Source organism: Pyrus communis, chromosome 9, assembly GCF_041283825.1.
Source record: "Pyrus communis isolate YQ-2024b chromosome 9, ASM4128382v1, whole genome shotgun sequence".
Taxonomy (NCBI): domain Eukaryota; kingdom Viridiplantae; phylum Streptophyta; class Magnoliopsida; order Rosales; family Rosaceae; genus Pyrus; species Pyrus communis.
The window spans coordinates 4568895-4586558 of NC_142573.1; the positions used below are offsets into that span (position 1 = coordinate 4568895).

The window sequence follows — 17664 nt, forward strand, 5'->3', positions numbered from 1 at the left end:
GAACTAATTTTTACGAAAACGATCAAATTCAATATTCAATCTTATATTGTTAAGAATCAGTTCCACATTGATCGGAGGAAAGACATTGCATGAGCTTATAAATAGTTGGGCTACGTCTCATATTATCAATTGGTTTTATGTGGAAGCCCAACCTTCTTTATGGAATCAGAGCCAAGTTATCCCACATGTGAGTCAAACAGCAACAAACGCTTCATGTCACTCCGTTGTGTTGTTTAGTGTTAGACTTAAAAATTTGTCACACATAAGGAGATGTGTTGAGAATGAATCTCACATTGGTGGAAGGAACATTGTATGAGTTTATAAGTAGTTGAGCTACTCGTCATATTACCAATTGGATTTATGATGGAACCTTAAGTTTCTTCATATACACCTGATTTTAATGAGAAACAAATTTTATTAAGGATCACAATCTAATTATGCACTTTATTTCAGTTGGGTTCATGGAAAACAAAGTTAACAGTAATTCCTCTAACTGAAGCTTGTCCAAAAGATGCAGACGCAATACAGCCAAACTGGAATAACGTGCCAAAGTGTTGGACAAAGGATATGTTAGTGAATTTCACATAGGACACATCCAGCCTCTGAAATTTCAACTACTCCTCTAACGAAAATGACTTAAATAGAATAAGTCAATTGGCGTCTGATTTAATAGTGTATGTATAATTCCTTTTTCATATAATGACAATGCATTATTAGATCTAAATAGGACTTACAGTGAGCTCCTTCTGGTAAAATCCCCCTTTCCCACATTTAACACACACGATTATTAGAAGGAGGTGAGAAGAAGGAATTCTAATTTCTAGAAGCAGTCTTTTATTTTCTATTTCGTTTTAGATCGTATCAGGTAAGGCATATATAACAGGAAAGTTTCAATAAAATAATGTAAAATTCTTTTTGAAACCATCCCACTTGCTAAAGTGGGTTTTACTATTATTACATCGGCTCACAACCAATATTTTTAGTAATGTGTTATCTACGCATCTATTTTTATTTCATACTCACTTTTTTAATTTGTGATTGTCGGATCGATTGAATTAAAGAAGATCAAAGGGTATAAATTAATAAAGAATATGACAGAAGTGAAAAAAGGTGTGTGAATACCATATCCCTATTTTTAACATCACACACTTCTATAATTATATAAATTAGAACGGCGATTGGTCCAGCCTACCTTCAACCTTTTGAACCAAGTTCACAGAAAAAGACTCTGGTTCTAGTTCTCCACTTCATGCGAATCCAAATACAAACCCTAAAAACAGTGTTTCATTTTCATCTTTGTAGGTCAGTTTGCGAGAATCTCAATTCTGAAGAAATACGAACTAATCAAACTTTAGAGTGTGGAAGTCCGACCGGTTATTCGCATCATCTTCTTCCCACAGATCAAATTACCCTAGAAATAGAGTTTGATTCTCGTTCTCTCTTCTTCCGATCCCAATACCCTCGCTAGAAAACCTTCACTGCACATTCTCCACTCATTTTACTCTATTTTTGTGTGTGCAATATCTAAATTCAGTAAGATTAATTAACTAATGGATTTGATGAGTTGCTGGAATAGAAGCACAAGGGACTACTCACCAGTGACTGGAGCAAGGGCTGCAAGTTCAAACAAGTTGCCTTCTTCTGGCTACAAAGGAGTAGTGCCCCAGTCAAATGGCAGATGGGGAGCTCAAATATACGAGAAGAGTCATCGTGTGTGGTTGGGAACCTTCGATGATGAAGAAGAAGCTGCTAAAACCTACAACATTGCTTCGCTAAAGTTCCGGGGTCTTGATGCCATCACAAATTTCAGTCGGAACCAAATGACACCCTACGAATTTGATGTCACGGAGGCTCTTTTCTTGGAGTCCCATTCCAAGGCTGAGATTGTTGACATGCTTCGAAAACATTCTTATGCCAACGAGCTCGAGATGTACAAGCATAAGCTGTACAATGGTGGTGCCCTAGGCCTTGATGCCGGCGGAAAGCGTATGAAGTGTCACCTTGATTTAATGGACACATGTAGTAGCGAGAGGGAGTTGCTTTTCGAGAAAGTGGCAACACCAAGCGATGTAGGGAGATTGAACCGCATGGTTATACCAAAACAACATGCCGAGAAGCATTTTCAGGTTCATCTGAGTGTAGGGTTTGGTAAAGGGGTGTTGTTGAAATTTGAGGATGAGGTGGGTAATGTGTGGAGGTTTGGGTATTGTTATTGGAGTAGTAGTCAGAGCTATGTGTTGAGCAAAGGGTGGATTCGCTTTGTGAAGGAGAAGAAGCTGAAAGCTGGTGATGTTGTGAGGTTTGAGAGATCAGTAGGGGAGGATAAGAAGATGTTCATTGACTGTAGACCAAGAAACGTCGATGTGTCGGGGATCAGGGAGATGCATAGTAGGGTTGGTGAGCCTTTAGGGGCGGTTCAAGATGATGGAATGGTGAGATTGTTCGGAGTTAACATACAACCTTCTACCGGGCCTCGGTTCCAGTAGTGGAGTGTCTTATTGCTACTTTCAAACAGAAATGGAAAATTTGAGCACAAGGCAAGGGAGAAGATCGTGGAAACATGTGTGGTTGTCATATATGCTTTTTAATTGTTGCAAAAATACCAAAAAGAGTCATTTTAAGTGACTTAGTGAGACATGATAAATTTAGAAAAATCCTATGAAAGAAAGTTTATTTCTGAGTCATATTTAATAAAATAAGGAAGTAATGTACTCTGCTCAAAGATGAATTCTATTAGCATTTTAGGAACTGTTGCTTCAATCAAGATTTCAAATCTTCTGTTATAAGCAATGTTTATTTTGTGCACCATAAGAATGTGATTGTTTGGCCTCATTAACAATCACTTGACTAGATGGATTATTTCTTAGTCTAATCCCATGTTTGTTCCGTGTTGGGATTTCAACTAATGAGACTAAAGGGAACTTGCATGGACAAACCTCTTCGTTAGGAGGTCTTAGCGAGACCCCTAATAACCATGGTACTGGTAAGACCTCCCTCCCTTCGTTTGCTCTCTACTCTCCTGCTCTCATTGCTTGCTTTCTGTACTCAATCCAACGAAATCACACCACCAGACTACCACACTCTCTCCCTCTCTCCTCGTCCTGCTCGACTGCCATGGTGCCTCTCTAGGTAAGCGAATCCAAATTGGCATTCACCCAAAGCTCGAGGCCGACGCCGATCTGCGTGTTCGCGCTCGACCACACCATCTGCAACTTTAACGCCTGCTTCGATCGGTAAATCTTTTATCTAGTTGGAATTCATCGACTTGTACCCAGTTCCTAACTTTGAAAAGGACGGAAAAAGAAAAGGAATGAGTAGAAACAAACGGAGAAGCTATGACCAAAAAAAAAAAAGAAAAAAGAAAGGAACAAGAAGCATTTGGAAAGGATAAGAAAGAGGGGGAGAGAAATTAAAAAACGGAAAACTAATGAAAATGACTTGAAAACTTTGAGTTTTAATAACAAGGACAAAATAAAGGGTAAGGTGAATAGTACCAGGATTGACTTTTTAGTGTAAAAATGTGGTTTTTCCTTAAAGTGAACAGTACCGCGAGCTTTTCGTTAAAACTCCCATTAAAAAATGACAAAAAATATTTAGATTTCAAAAATAATTTAGTTCGTGACTTAGTCTGATAATGTATTAAACGCTCAATTATTCTTATACTAGTTAGTCTATGTCAAGCTAATCCAACTTAATTCCTGAACTTAATCCAGTCTGAGATAGTCTGGTGAAACAAATGTACCCTAAGTTTATGACTAACTATGCACATAAGTAAACTGTCATTTGACCCCCTAAACTATTGCTGATAAGCCATGATTTTTCAAATATCTCAAACAACCCTTCCCGCTCAAATCTGCTGCAACAGCTTTGTCGAATATACTCCTGGAAGAGTTGGGATTTATCTCCAACTCTTCAACTTATAATTATTTATAGGGGCTTTTAGATCCAAGTTCAAAAACATAGATGGTTTTTAGGAGTGAGTCCAATTACCTAATTATATGTATTTATTTTTTTAATGCTCATTTTATATTTTCTAAAAATATTAAAAATCAATTAAAATCTTCTAATATTATGAATTTTCAACCCCAAAAAATATAATTAATGTCTTATAACAAATATATATATATATATATATATATTGACATAAATCTATCTGCAAATCATTCTACCCTAACTCAAGTAACAAATATATGAATGTATATCATACCTATAAGTAAGATATGAAACTTAACTAAAAGGTAGAAACAACATAATATATCTACAAGTAAGACACATGAATCTTACTTGATTATAAAAAAGAATCTGTCATATAGGTAGATAAATATAATTAACCTATGATATAGGTTGATTATAAAAATAAAAACTAAATTCTATAAATAGGGTTTAAAACGGGATAAAGAACAAGAAAGAACAAAATAAATAAATAATCAAAGAGATAATTAAGAAGAAATTTGATTTTTATAATAAATCTTATCATTTAAGAGATAATTATTGATAATAAAATAATAAGATTTAAGAAAATTGGACTATTCCTACTATTAGCTCAAAAAATTGGATCTATATCAAGTTTCCCCTTATTTCTATTATCTCATGTATATTTCAATTTTGTAATAGGAGATAAGACTCCTTGTAACTAACTCATGTAAATCATCATTTATAAATATAATGCTTAATACCTTACTCAGACTTAACTGAGTTGAGCATTAGCAACTCTTTAGCCATCAAACTTTATAGTGAATACTTCTCTTTTGTGGTAAATTAACCCCCTAAACTATTTTAAATCAGTCAATTAACCCTTCACCGTCATATTTGAAAAAATTCATCTACTTTTAAATTAGTTTTGAGGGTAAGTTCGTTTTTTATCTGTTATTTCATTTATCCCTTCTCCCCTAAATCATTTCCCGCCAGTTTTTCCCCAAATCACAATATACATATGAAAGAAAACTTGAATCATCCTAAATACATAATAGAACAATAACAAATAACGATTTTATTAACATTTAATGTGGCATTACGAAATCATCAACCAACTGCACAAAATAAATTGCCATTTACTAAAGTTCTAGGCAGCGCATACAAACACACAATTAGCGCTGCCAATTGCTAAAGTTGAAGGCATTGCTTACAAAACATAATTATCTGCCATTTTCTAAAGTTCAAGGCAGCGATCACAAAAGTCATCCAGCATTTAACATATTGTAGACAAATTATTAGTTAAATTTATGGCTTCCACATCCTTGCTCTCGGAGCAGTAAGCTTGACCGTTTGGCATATCCTTGCTATCAATGACGTAGTTTGTGACCCTTCCGAAATGAAAGTAGGATTGATAACCCTATGAGATACTTCTGAACCGCCTTCACTTGCAATAGGATTGTAAACCATCTGAGGTCCCTGTGAAACTACTTCATTTGCAATTGCATTCAAAGTTGGTTGCCTTGTAACTTGCCCCACATGATTTATAATTAGTACCTCACAATAGGCTAACAATAATATGATTCAATCAGTTGTTCATTAAATATTATTTTCTTTACTTCTAAAACACGTTCAAAATATTTTAAGAGGCGTGTAATGCCGGTTATAAAAAAGTTATTTTGCATGCGGATAATAATGTGATTAAATTAGTTGTCAAATGATTATTTTTTTAACAAACGATATTATCTACATTAAGGGGGAGGGGGTGAGCTTAGCCTCATTATAAGTTAGCAATAATGTGATTCAATTAGTTGTTTATTAAATATTATTTTCTCTATTATTAATATAAATTCAATAGAGACCGATTTTATTATGTAGATTCAATTGCTTTAATTGGTTTATGAGGAGTTTCTTTTAGCATGACCTAAGATTATTCATTCACTTCAAATATTTGACTTTTCTTTTGTCAATTTACTCATAAAAATATATTTAAAATGTATAAATCGTGCGTAGCATGCCATAATTCAAAAAATAGCTTATGCACGCGCGTGAGCACGTGCATGAAGGCTAGTATGAAATTACATGAACAAATCATGTGTACTTACAGATTGCCTAGCCTTTCTACTATGCAACACTTTATTTTGTTGGATTTTCTTCGATTTGGTCTTGCAAGCTACTACTAATTTGTTTCTACTTGGTAGTATTAGAATATGTTTAAACATTTTTTGTTCAGCTGGGAATGATATGGACATGTGTTCAATGTATTTGGTCTTGGAATGGTCTATTTACTTTTTTTTTTCTTCTGGGTAAAGATTATAAAGTTGTGGTCTTCTGGGCAATTATGGTTGTCATGTCCCTTTATGCAAACCTACCCACAAATAATCTAACCTTATATGTCAAAATGGTTCACTTTGGCCAATTTAGTTTCTCTGTTTTTAATTTGGCCAATTTAATTCTAAAGTTTATTTCCATTAGCCAAATTATTATAAATTTATTCATAAAATTTTAAAAAAAAATATTTAATCTCCTTCCAACTCCACCACCTCCCTAAAGTTCTCTCCTCTCCCAATTTTCTTCCCCAACCCTCTTTTTAATGTCACAACCTTAACAATCTTCCAGATTGGAAGTTTTATCTATTATATGTGTTATTTCTCATTGGTTTTCATTTTTCTATAAAATTTTAATTAAATAAAGAGAAAGAGAAATGTATGGCTCTCTCAATTGCAGTCTGTTACTCGATTACACAGCCGAAGATGAGGTGGTCAGAGTTAATTTTCTACAGACTATGGTGATAAGTGGGGTCGAGGTGGACCTAGAGACGTGTTCGTCTAGTTGCAAGCATGTGTGGCTAGGGTTGAGGTTTGGATCAAGGACAAGGCGGATGGCAAGATGGGTTTGTTTAATTTTTTTTATTTTTTATTTTTATCTTGGAATTATATTTCTTTCTAGTTAATTGAAAGAAAAAAAAAATTCTATAATGGTTGTAATATTAACAGTGATTAAATGAAATATCCTTAATTGACCAATAGAGACAAACACAATAATTAAATTGTCCACATTGAAAACATGAAGACTAAATTAACCAAATAACTAACACATAGACCATTTTGACATATAAGCCAATAATCTAATGAGTTTCCAAGGGTATTATATTTTTCTTTGCGCCTGGAACCGGGAGTTCACTAACGAAATAACTAGGATCAACAAGCACATTCGGGAGGCTCTACATAAATTAACTACTCAATCGGCCCAAACAACCAATTTATTATAAAAGGAACAGAGAGTGCATTAAAAACCATACGATGCCGGGTTCTAAACAGAGACCCTACGCGACCACTGTCATGCATTGCAATCAAGGATACTTCAGTTATTTCAACGAGCGCATTTTCACATTTTCATCTGCATTTCGTTTAGATGATGAAATTGTTAAAGAATTTTAAATTAACAAAAAATTGAAATGGCTGAATTTTAATTTTTAAAACTTGTGAACATTCTTTTTTTTAGTTAACTTAAAAAAGATGAAATTTAATGTGCAATAGTTGTTAATATGTAGATGAGAGATAGTAGTTAAGAAATGTGCTAGTAGTGGTGGTGGAGATGGTAGCGAACTAGCGATGATGATGGGTGGTGGCGATAGTGGTGATAACGGTAGGTAGTGGCATTGGCATTGACGCATGATGGCTATGATGGTGGGCGGTGATAGTCCCAAATTCTCACTCATTGAAATTAGGAAAATGACAACTATTTATATTAAATTTAAACTTAGAAATTCGAGGTTTCAAATTCTAAATTTTTTTTTTCATGCGAAAATTTTAAATTCAATTTTTTTATAATCCAAATTAAAGAATTGGTGCACGTAAATTTATAAATTCTCGCTTTTGTCCAAATTTTAAGTTAATTCCCTTATCCAAATGTAGTGTGTGACATTCCATTTCAAGATTTATTGTATTTTATTCTCCGTAGCAATGAAATTTCTAAAATATTCCTGAGATGCCACCGTAAGCCTTCCACATGAATTTCAATTTTTCTTTCACTTTTTCACTCTTATTTTACTATTTCTAAACGGTACTTATTTTTATAAACGCGTAACCGCATATGGAATTTAATTCAGAATTATACCAATAAGGTACGTTCGAAATTGTGTAAAAATACTTGAGACAATCTTATGCAGTGTGCACCACTGCATGTGTTTGGAACAGAAATTAGTCTTCGTGCAGTGTAAAAACTGGCATGAGTTGACTGATTTGATTAAAGAAAAACAAGTTAGTTTTAATCAATATTTTATTAGATTTGAGTGTGTGAGTGGGATCTTGTGCAGGATGAAAGCATGCACTTATTACGATAAAATGATTAAATAAAAAATAAAATAAATAGTATTAAGATTAATTTTTTAATATAAAAATATAATTTTTTATTAAAATAAACAGTATCAAATTTACATAAAATGGTAAATTAAAAAATAAAATGAATAGTATTCAAATTAGTTTTTTAATATAAAAATATAATTTTTTATTAAAAAAAACAATACTAAGATTTTTCCGTTAAAATTACTTTTTAAAAACCTATTCCTCTCATTCATTCCATAAGACATCATACTTCTCATTCACTTTTTGTCCTTTTCCCCTCACTTAGCCTCTCTCCCTCTCTTTCTTTTTCTTTTTAGCCGGTTCTCTTTTCTCTCTCTCTCTCTTTTCCAGCTCTCTCTCTCTCTTCCAGCTCTCTCCCGTCACTCTCTCCTCACCCTCCACTCCGCAACACTCCAAAACGCCACCACACCACTCCTAAAAATTTCACAAACTCACCCAAAAGCTTCCTAATGATCTCTGCAACTCATCCAAAACCTTGTGGCCGTGGTTAGCTTGTAAAAAATATAAACTTTTCGTTACGTATCTGGACGGAACCGACCAATCAAACCACTTCTATCTCAGTAAGCTTTGACGATCTTTCTCAAGGTTAGGTTTCATGCATGCATGCATGTGTTGGTGAACGCATGGACGTTTTCCTAACCCACCATGTTTTTTGGCGAGTTGTAGGTTTTTCCAAGCTAAACCCAACAAAAACTTCTTGTTGTGGTTGAGTTTGAAGGTGTAGGACGACTTCCTACTACCCCTAGGCCATAGGTTTGAGCTTGCATGCCCAAATCCACTTCGAAACCGATGAAAACGGAGAACTCAAAATCGAGCCTGTCGCTTTCATGCCATTTTCCGATGACCTCCGACCAACTTTTGGCCTTTCTTATGGACTAAAACAAAAATCGTTATTTGTTCTACACGTACAAATGACTAAATGGTATTCAACTTACACAATTTTTTTTTTCTAAAAATAATCTTTAGGGAAAAAACGATTTCAATTAAGAGATTTGTAGGAATCTCAAAATTATTGAAATACACAAAACAAAATAACTGAAGAAAAGAAAGCTGACAAGTTGAGGATAGTATTAATTTAGGTAAAATTCCAAAACAAAACCAAACCACATAATTAGATTCTAATTAACTTCGTTTACTGCTAAAACCATGATTATAAACCCTGACCGCAACCCGCCCCACAAGCTTCGCTAGCTTCACGTGCTTGCCGCATCAAAAGCTTCTACCAACTTGGCCTCATTGCCCTCCGCCTCCCTCTGCAGCATTCTCCGCTCCGCTCCTCCCTGTTGGCTGTAATCCCTCTCGATTCTCCCCACGAACGCCGCCTCATCCTCTCTCAAACACCTTATCTTCGCCTCGATTTCTCCACCGCCTCCGTCCGCTTCCTTCCCTTCACCGACTCCAGCCGCTGCTTCAGCCTGCTCAGCCGCCACATTGCCTCATTCTTCTGCTGCATCCAGCTCTGCCTCCCCTCATCCACCTCCTTGCACAGCTGAATCAGAGTGCCCATTTGATGAAAACAGGTCGGGTCTGGGTCGAGATCGGAGGGAGACAACGTCAGGCTCACTGAACAGAAAGTGTTTGTTCTTTTGCCTTTGAGACTGCAACTTGATATGCTTTTCCTTAAATACCTCCCACGACTTACCGAGGCGCTTGGGGGTGTGACCAGGGAGCTTGGCAACGATCTTTTTCAACTTGTTGCCATGCTTGGCCTGGAGGGAGACGACGAGGGCTTGCTCTTCCGAGGTCAGCCCTTCTTCAGGCCCGGCTCCAGATAGTTCTTCCATCGATCCAGGCAGGACTCCGGGTCATGGAAGAGGAGCTTCCCCATCCACTGGGAGGCGAGGCTCCACTCTTTTGACCCATCGCATCAAGGCGTCTTCTTCTGGTTGCCAGCACTGTCGCTTCTTCATTTCATCGTCATTTCTTCCGCCGGAATTGAGAGAGATCGCAACCGCTGACGGATGAGGGACTGACTCCAATTCCAATCCAACGAACCCAATTCGATTCAACTTCCTGTTCTTACTATATAGTACGATTTGAGAAATTATTAAGGATGGAACGGGGGTGGCTAGTGGACGCGCGGGGAATGAGCGTGGCATCAGTGAAAAGTGAAACGATGGTAGTCGCTGGTTTTAGGGCGAATTGGAATGATGGTGAAGGATTTGCCCAGATGGGATTAGTTATTGGGGAGATAGAGAGAGGGAACGGTGGCAGAGGGCAGGATCAGAAGATCAGAAATCAGAGAGAGGATGAGGGTGGGGTGAGTGGAATGGTGGTGGAGGCGGGTGGGTGACAGAGTGATTAGTCAAAGTGGTGAACAGGACATGACCGGACTGGACCGGGGGCGCACTGGACAGCCAAAGACCCTCAACTCCCTCCCTCACAATTACTGTGCATGGATAACAAAGATGCCGAGTGGAATTGAACACCTATCCACGATTCCACATCAATGCGTAGAAGCTACCAGGCCAAAAGTTGGTCAAAAGGCTAACGGGCTGGCTACTTTCAGCCCCACGCCAAGCCCCATTTTGCCATTCTCTACAATGTAATCCAATGGATGAGATGGACTCAAGCATGATCAACATGTTAAAACTATTTCCACATATTGTTTTAGAAAAGAAGTATCAGTGTGGGCTGCTCGAAAGAATCAAAATAACATTTTCAATTTGATAATTGTTACCTTTTGGTTTTCGTAGAAGTTAGCTATCAGACGGAAGTTAAAAACAAAAATTTTAATTCTTTTTTAATTTTTTTTTCTATATATACCTATGGAATTTCCAGTGCTCTAAAAAGTGGCTTAAGCATAGGCAACGCCTAGGCGCTGGGCGTAGGTGTGCCGATTCGATTAGGTCTAAATTGTTAAGAAAAATCGGGGAGCTGTTAGGCATCCGCCTAGGCACTCTTAGGCGGATTGGGCAATCTAGGCGGCTGTCTAGTCGGAGGTCTAGGCGAAGTGAAATGGTTTCTTAGGAAGAAATTCCAAACATACCCAGAATCGCAAAAGCTTTATTGCCGCCTTGACTCCCTCTCTATGTGCACCACGACTTTCTTAGCTGTTGCAACTCCCCCTCTCGAAAATCCATCAAAGAAGATGAACTTATAGCGCAAAACAAAAGAAGAGGAAACAAAAAACAAAGGGGAGAATTTACAAAGGGAAAATAGAAAATGAAGAAGAAGAAGAAGAAGAAGAAGAGGAAACGGAAAGAAAACGAAGATGATGAGGAAAAGGAAAGAAAAAAAAAAAAAAAGGTTTCCGGTTTTCAAGGTGCGGTTCTTTATGAAATGGGCTGATGTGGGTGATGGGGACTATGGGTGGAGGGGAGGGGTGACACCACACGCATGGTGCTTTATGAAATGGGGAAGGAAGGATGCATGCACCTCTTTATAGTTTATAATTGTCTCTTTATGATTTTTGACCTCAACAGGCTCAACTTTAATTGCTATACTGGTTTCTGACCGGTTTTGGTGCTCCAAAGTTCAAAGTGGGACACCAACCCAGATAAAATCATAAATAAAAGAGAGAGGATTTCAGGGTACCAATGTGCGTGGTTTGGTTAAGGGATGCCTGACACTATTTCTCACATTCAAAACGATTAGTGGCACCCAAGATATGTTCGGACAACCTTATTTTAATATGGTAGTTAATTCAATTCACCAATAAAGTTAAAGAACAAACTTAAAAATAAAAAAATTGTTGAAGGACTATGTTTTGACTCATTCGATTGGAGATGGTATATAAATATAGCATGACACTATTCATTTAAATATAATTTCTTACAAGGTTATAACTCTGGACGAGGCTATATTTAACCGTTTCGGTTGGAGATGGTCGTACTATGTTGATAGCGAAAAAAGAATGTGCCTTGATGTGGCCCTTCTACTTTTCTTTAGTGCAATAATAACATTCCCTTCTCATGTGTTATTAGACAGGGAAAATGTAACAACCCATCCCTAATTTTACGGTTTTATATTTTAAAGTGTGAATTTACGAAAATGCCTTTTGAGGTGAAATCGTAGACTTTCGTTGACCCTCATATCGGGAGACGTATAACCTATTCTATTAGTGTATTCTCATAGTACTTGTTGTTATGAACACATAGGCACAAACAGAATTAAATTTGGAGCTATAAGGAAAACGTTACAAATTTTGAAACGTTGAGGGCATTTCAATCTTAGGTTCGTAGATATTTTCCCGTTTCATATTTCATAATTTTATTTTATGAGCCACTTGGGCCCACATATTCGTCCAGTGTCCCTTATTCCCCTCCCTCTTTTTTTTGGATATTCTTCCCTCCCTCTCTATTTATATTTTCAATTACTACAAACTTTGTCTCTCTTCCCTCATACCTCTCTTGTCACACCCCAATCCCGACATACGTCCAAGATCAACACGTGACGTCATCACATTCCTGTTTATCTGTCATGTCTCGCCTCCGAGACAAGACCCAAAACACAATCAATGATCTAACCATGCGGTCATTTTCTTTTATTTCATGGTTGCATCTAACCTTTGCGTTAGACTACCTAAGTACCCTAAGAAGGGATCAAGCCATTCGTAGTTCACCATTCACTAAACTCAAACATTTATCCTAATGCGTTCTAACAAGAAGGCATAGCATTCCTCAATCAATTATTAGGACTTTACATGCATGAATTACTAGATTCAGGGCTACATAACATACCCACAAGACATTCAAGATTTACATTCCATCCATCATATAAATCACGATGTTTTCAACATGGTACTAGATCCACAACATGTAACATATCAAAGAACCAACAAGGCACAATATTATTCTCAAGCCACATTGATCAACTAATCTAATCATAATAATAACAATCATATCCAACGTCATTCCACAATCATGTCAATTAATCAATTCCATGAATCAAAGATGCACGATATTAACATCTAACTACGTTAATCAATCAATGAAATAACATATCATTTCACGAATTCAATTAAAGAACTCTACATAATTCCTTACTTGGATTATAAGTAATAACATGATAAATCTAATTTATATTCACAAGGTCTACTGTGGTTAATCCTCATTCACTCAAATCTAGGTTCCAGACTAACTTTATGGAAATGAGCAAGAGCGAGGATTCCGTACCACTCGATGGAATCTAACTAAAACATGGCACCTACCGAAATGTTCCAAGTACAACTAATCCTCATCACCCCTAGTATGCGTATGGTCCCTAATCGTGGATATACCAAGTAGAACCATAGGCATAATCTAAGTGTGCAGGCAAGGATCACCCATCGCAGATACACCAAGCATGATCACCCCTAAAATACATATGGTCTACCATCGCGGATATACCAAGCAGGACCACATCCTAACTCTAGGTCATGATCACCCATCACGGATATACCAAGCATGATCACTCCTGGAATGCATATGGTCCTCTATTACGGATAAACCAAACAGAACTATATGCATAGTCTAATAACGTAGGCAGTGATCACTCATCGTGAATATACCAAGCATGATCACCCCTAACAGTCCTCCATTGCGGATATACCAAACATGACTGTATCTTATAGCTCTAGGTAGTGATCACCCATCGTGGATATACCAAGCATAATCACACCTAGAATGCGTACGGTCCTTCATTGCGGATATACCAAGCAGAACCATAAGCATAGTCTAATCGTGTAGGTGATGATCACCCATCGTGGATATACCAAACATTACTGTATCCTATAGCTCTAGGTAGTGATCACCTATCACGGATATACCAAGCATGATCATTCCTAGAATGCGTATGGTCCCCCATTGTGGATATACCAATTAAAACCATAAGCATAGCCTAATCATACATGCAATGATCACCCATCACGTATATACCAAGCATGATTACCCCTGAAATATGTATGGTCCTCTATCGCAGATATATCAAGCAGGACCATCCATGTACCACTGCTACATGGTGCAGTAAATTCAACACATAACATACCCCTTAACCCTTATGAGTTACAACATAAGCACCTGCCTTATCAACTTTTCATGACTACTAACTAACGTGTCACACAAGCATACAAGTTCTCCGAAATACTTCTAATAGGATTCTAAGCTCACATTGTCATAATAGTTACCATACATATCATTCATATTATCAAGAAGATAAATTCACATCTATATTACAATAAGGTGTCCCATACACGTAGACTAAGATATATATTACCTGGGATAGCTCACTAACCGATATAGCCTGACTAAGCCCTACTTGGTCTCTAGTAATACCAATTTTAGTATTCAAGAACGATTAAGAACGTTTTGATCAAAATCAGCCCTAGTAAATCAATCAGGAAGATCCGCCCACCGGATTTTCAATCCGTAAATTCCTAAGTTCCTCAAATATTACATATAATAACATATTAAAATTTGATAACGATCTAACAGTCAGATCATCGATTGTTATAATGATCAAGTGGCGGTCTCTAACGAAAATATGCTCAAACGACGGGATTTCATCGATTGGATGACACATAATGATTCGGGGTATCAAATTTAACCTACAAAGATACAGTTGGCCCACTGGCCACGTACCACTGCATGCGACGGTTTTAGGTAAACAGAAACCCAATTTTTCAACGAACTCCAAAAAATTACCAAATTTTACAAAAATGTAGAGCAAGTCAAGGGGAATAATTTTCATACCTGGGTTGAAGTTCAATTTGGCTAGGAAGTGGCCTGAAAACGCCTGGATCCATCGAAAACTGTAAAAATAGGTGTTCTCAACTCGACGTAAAAACGAACTTTGATGCCCCAACCAATGCATGGGCTTTGTTCCTAAGGTTGAGGAGAGTTTATTAGGGGTGGTGGTCAACTTTACTACCCTAAAAAATGACGGATTGCCGCCGTGAACCCCACAAACTCGCTGGCAAGTTCTTCACAAAATCAAGGCCAAATTAACTCATGTTTTTTGTGAAATTGGAAGAGGAATGGATGCTAGGTCGCTTCCAAGTGGTGATTGGCTTTAGTTCACCGAAGAAACCACCGTAAAAGGCATCGGAAAACATGGATACAGCCGGGTCGGGTCGCGGGTCAAAAAAAGGGTCCAGTTCCCTCATTCTCTTCTCTTTCATTTCCCTTATTTCTTCTTTTTCTAATTCGTCCCCTCTTCCTTTTTCTCTCCCACATCTCTTCTTTTTCCCTTCTATCCCACTGCCATCTAGCAGCTTCCAGTTTTTTTTTTTTTTTTTTTTTTTTTTAAGCCTTTATTTTTTTCATTTCAACTCCGATTCACGAACGGTTTTTGCCTACGCGTTCGTAGGATCAAGCTCTATCCAAATGTACTTAGTGTGACCCCTTAAAGTCCACAAATTTTTTTTATGATTACTGACCAAAATTCAAACTTCGTAATTAGTTTAATTAAAATCTAAATTAATAAAATTTAATAGGAATGCCTAAAAATAATATAAAATCTCCGTAAAACAAATACGTAGTTTGCAATAGTGAAATCCAGGAACGAGATTTCATATCTCTCGTCCTCCCTAATCTTCATACATCAGACCATTCCCATTGAGTAAAAACCAACCACCACCACTCACGACCCAAAAATCACCATCATTGAACCATGACCAAAAAAACCGCTAGTGAAAGATTTTCTCCCAGTTCTTCGGTGACTGACCAGCGACTTTGCAGGCTTTTTTCGGCCAACCTCGGCCATCACTTGGTCATACGAATGTGTTCTCCTCATTTGTAGCTTCATTTCCATATAAAACGTTTAAAGTTTACCCAGTTTTCGACGACCTCCTTGGCTTTTGAGCCATTTTTCAACCAAACCACGATGATTTAGCCATCAAGGAGGGTACCAAGATGTTTTTCTCATTTAGAGGTATGATTTTCGTATTTTAATCACTTAATTTTGTTGAGTATTGACAAAGTTATGGACGTTTAAAGTTTTTCATTTTTCTGGTGAGTTCCCTAGTTTTCCTGCGGACTAATCACCTTTCAGGCTATTTTTCGACCATCTCCAGCAACCATTAGGCTTCAAATTCTACAATTTCCTATCTTCGTTTTGATATATATTATAGGTCAAATTTGGTTGAGAAACGAGTGAGTTATTAAGCTTTAAAAATTTCCCAGAAATTCGACCAAAAACCCATATTTCTGGCGAGGTTTTCTGTTGGCCGATGGCGGTTCCAACGACCGGAGAGAGGAAGAAAAAGATGGAATATTCTCTGAAATATTCTCAGAATAGTCTCTGGAATATACTCTATGTTGACTTTGTGTTGAGTTTTTCGAAATTTTCTCAGAAACCCTCCTAGACTAATTTTGACGCCCTGAATCTGTTTTTGACATCCGTTTAGTGAAAATTTGAAGTTTTAATGTAGTTGACCGGCTCGGTGTCTCCGTTGACTTTTTACCAATTTTCCTAGGGCTCCTTTTAGGGTAATTCGACGCCTTGATTTTAAATTCGTGCTTCATTTTCCCAGATTCAATCTTTTTAGTATGGTTTTACTAAGTGATCACTTTATGTGCTTAGGTGCATTTGTTAGTTTTGATCCCGCCCTCCCTAGTTTGAACGGCTCTTCGACGACAAAGTATCTGTGAGTGGACCCTTATTAAATTGCATGCTTTTTTATTAAATGCTAGGCTTGCATTCATGAAAAGCATGGTTTCATGGTTTTACATTTCATAATTTATTTATGATTTATTAAATTTATGTTTATGAAAGATTTACGAACCATGGCTTTTTATACTTTACGATATATGATGGATTCATGGATGTGAAATTATGATTTCAGATGATGGATTTATTATGATTTTGGATGATGAGGTTTTGGTATTCTACAATTAGTATGAGATTTTGGTTACGTTTTTCGGTGCTTATCTAGTGGGTATTCATACAGCGCATACACACAACTTGAGTATGTATACGTCTATACCCATAGGACACAGTTGAGGATATTTATGACATACTCTTAGCTTCACTGGCGAAACCAGTGTCAGACAACTTCATTATCCACGGTTAGTGTCGATGTGTTATGTATATTTCTTCTCTGGCGTAACCCAGAGTCGTACAACTTCACTTTCAGATGATGGGACCTACCATATTTCTTCACTGTCGTAACCCAATGTCGTACAACTTCACGTTCGGGTGATGGTTATGCTTTCGGGCGACTATGATACCCCTAGCTAAGTACATTATTTTATGATTTACAAAGATTTTATGGATTTTCCTTCAGGCGACTATGTTACTATTATTGAACACTATTTTTTATATACATGTTTTACGAAGGTTTTCATGGTATGTTGGGGTTTTCAAAAACACCTACTATGTAGTATTATATAATGTTTTCAAAACAGGGTGTTAGTATCAAGGCTAGAAAAAATTCCCAAAAATCCCAAACCAAAATTCCCGAATT

General features: G+C 37.0%; 1 pseudogene; it reads left to right on the plus strand.

Moving 5' to 3' along the window:
* The first annotated feature begins 1530 nt into the window (after positions 1–1530).
* Positions 1531–2590, plus strand: LOC137740356 (AP2/ERF and B3 domain-containing transcription repressor RAV2 pseudogene; annotated as a pseudogene).
* The last annotated feature ends 15074 nt before the right edge of the window (positions 2591–17664 follow it).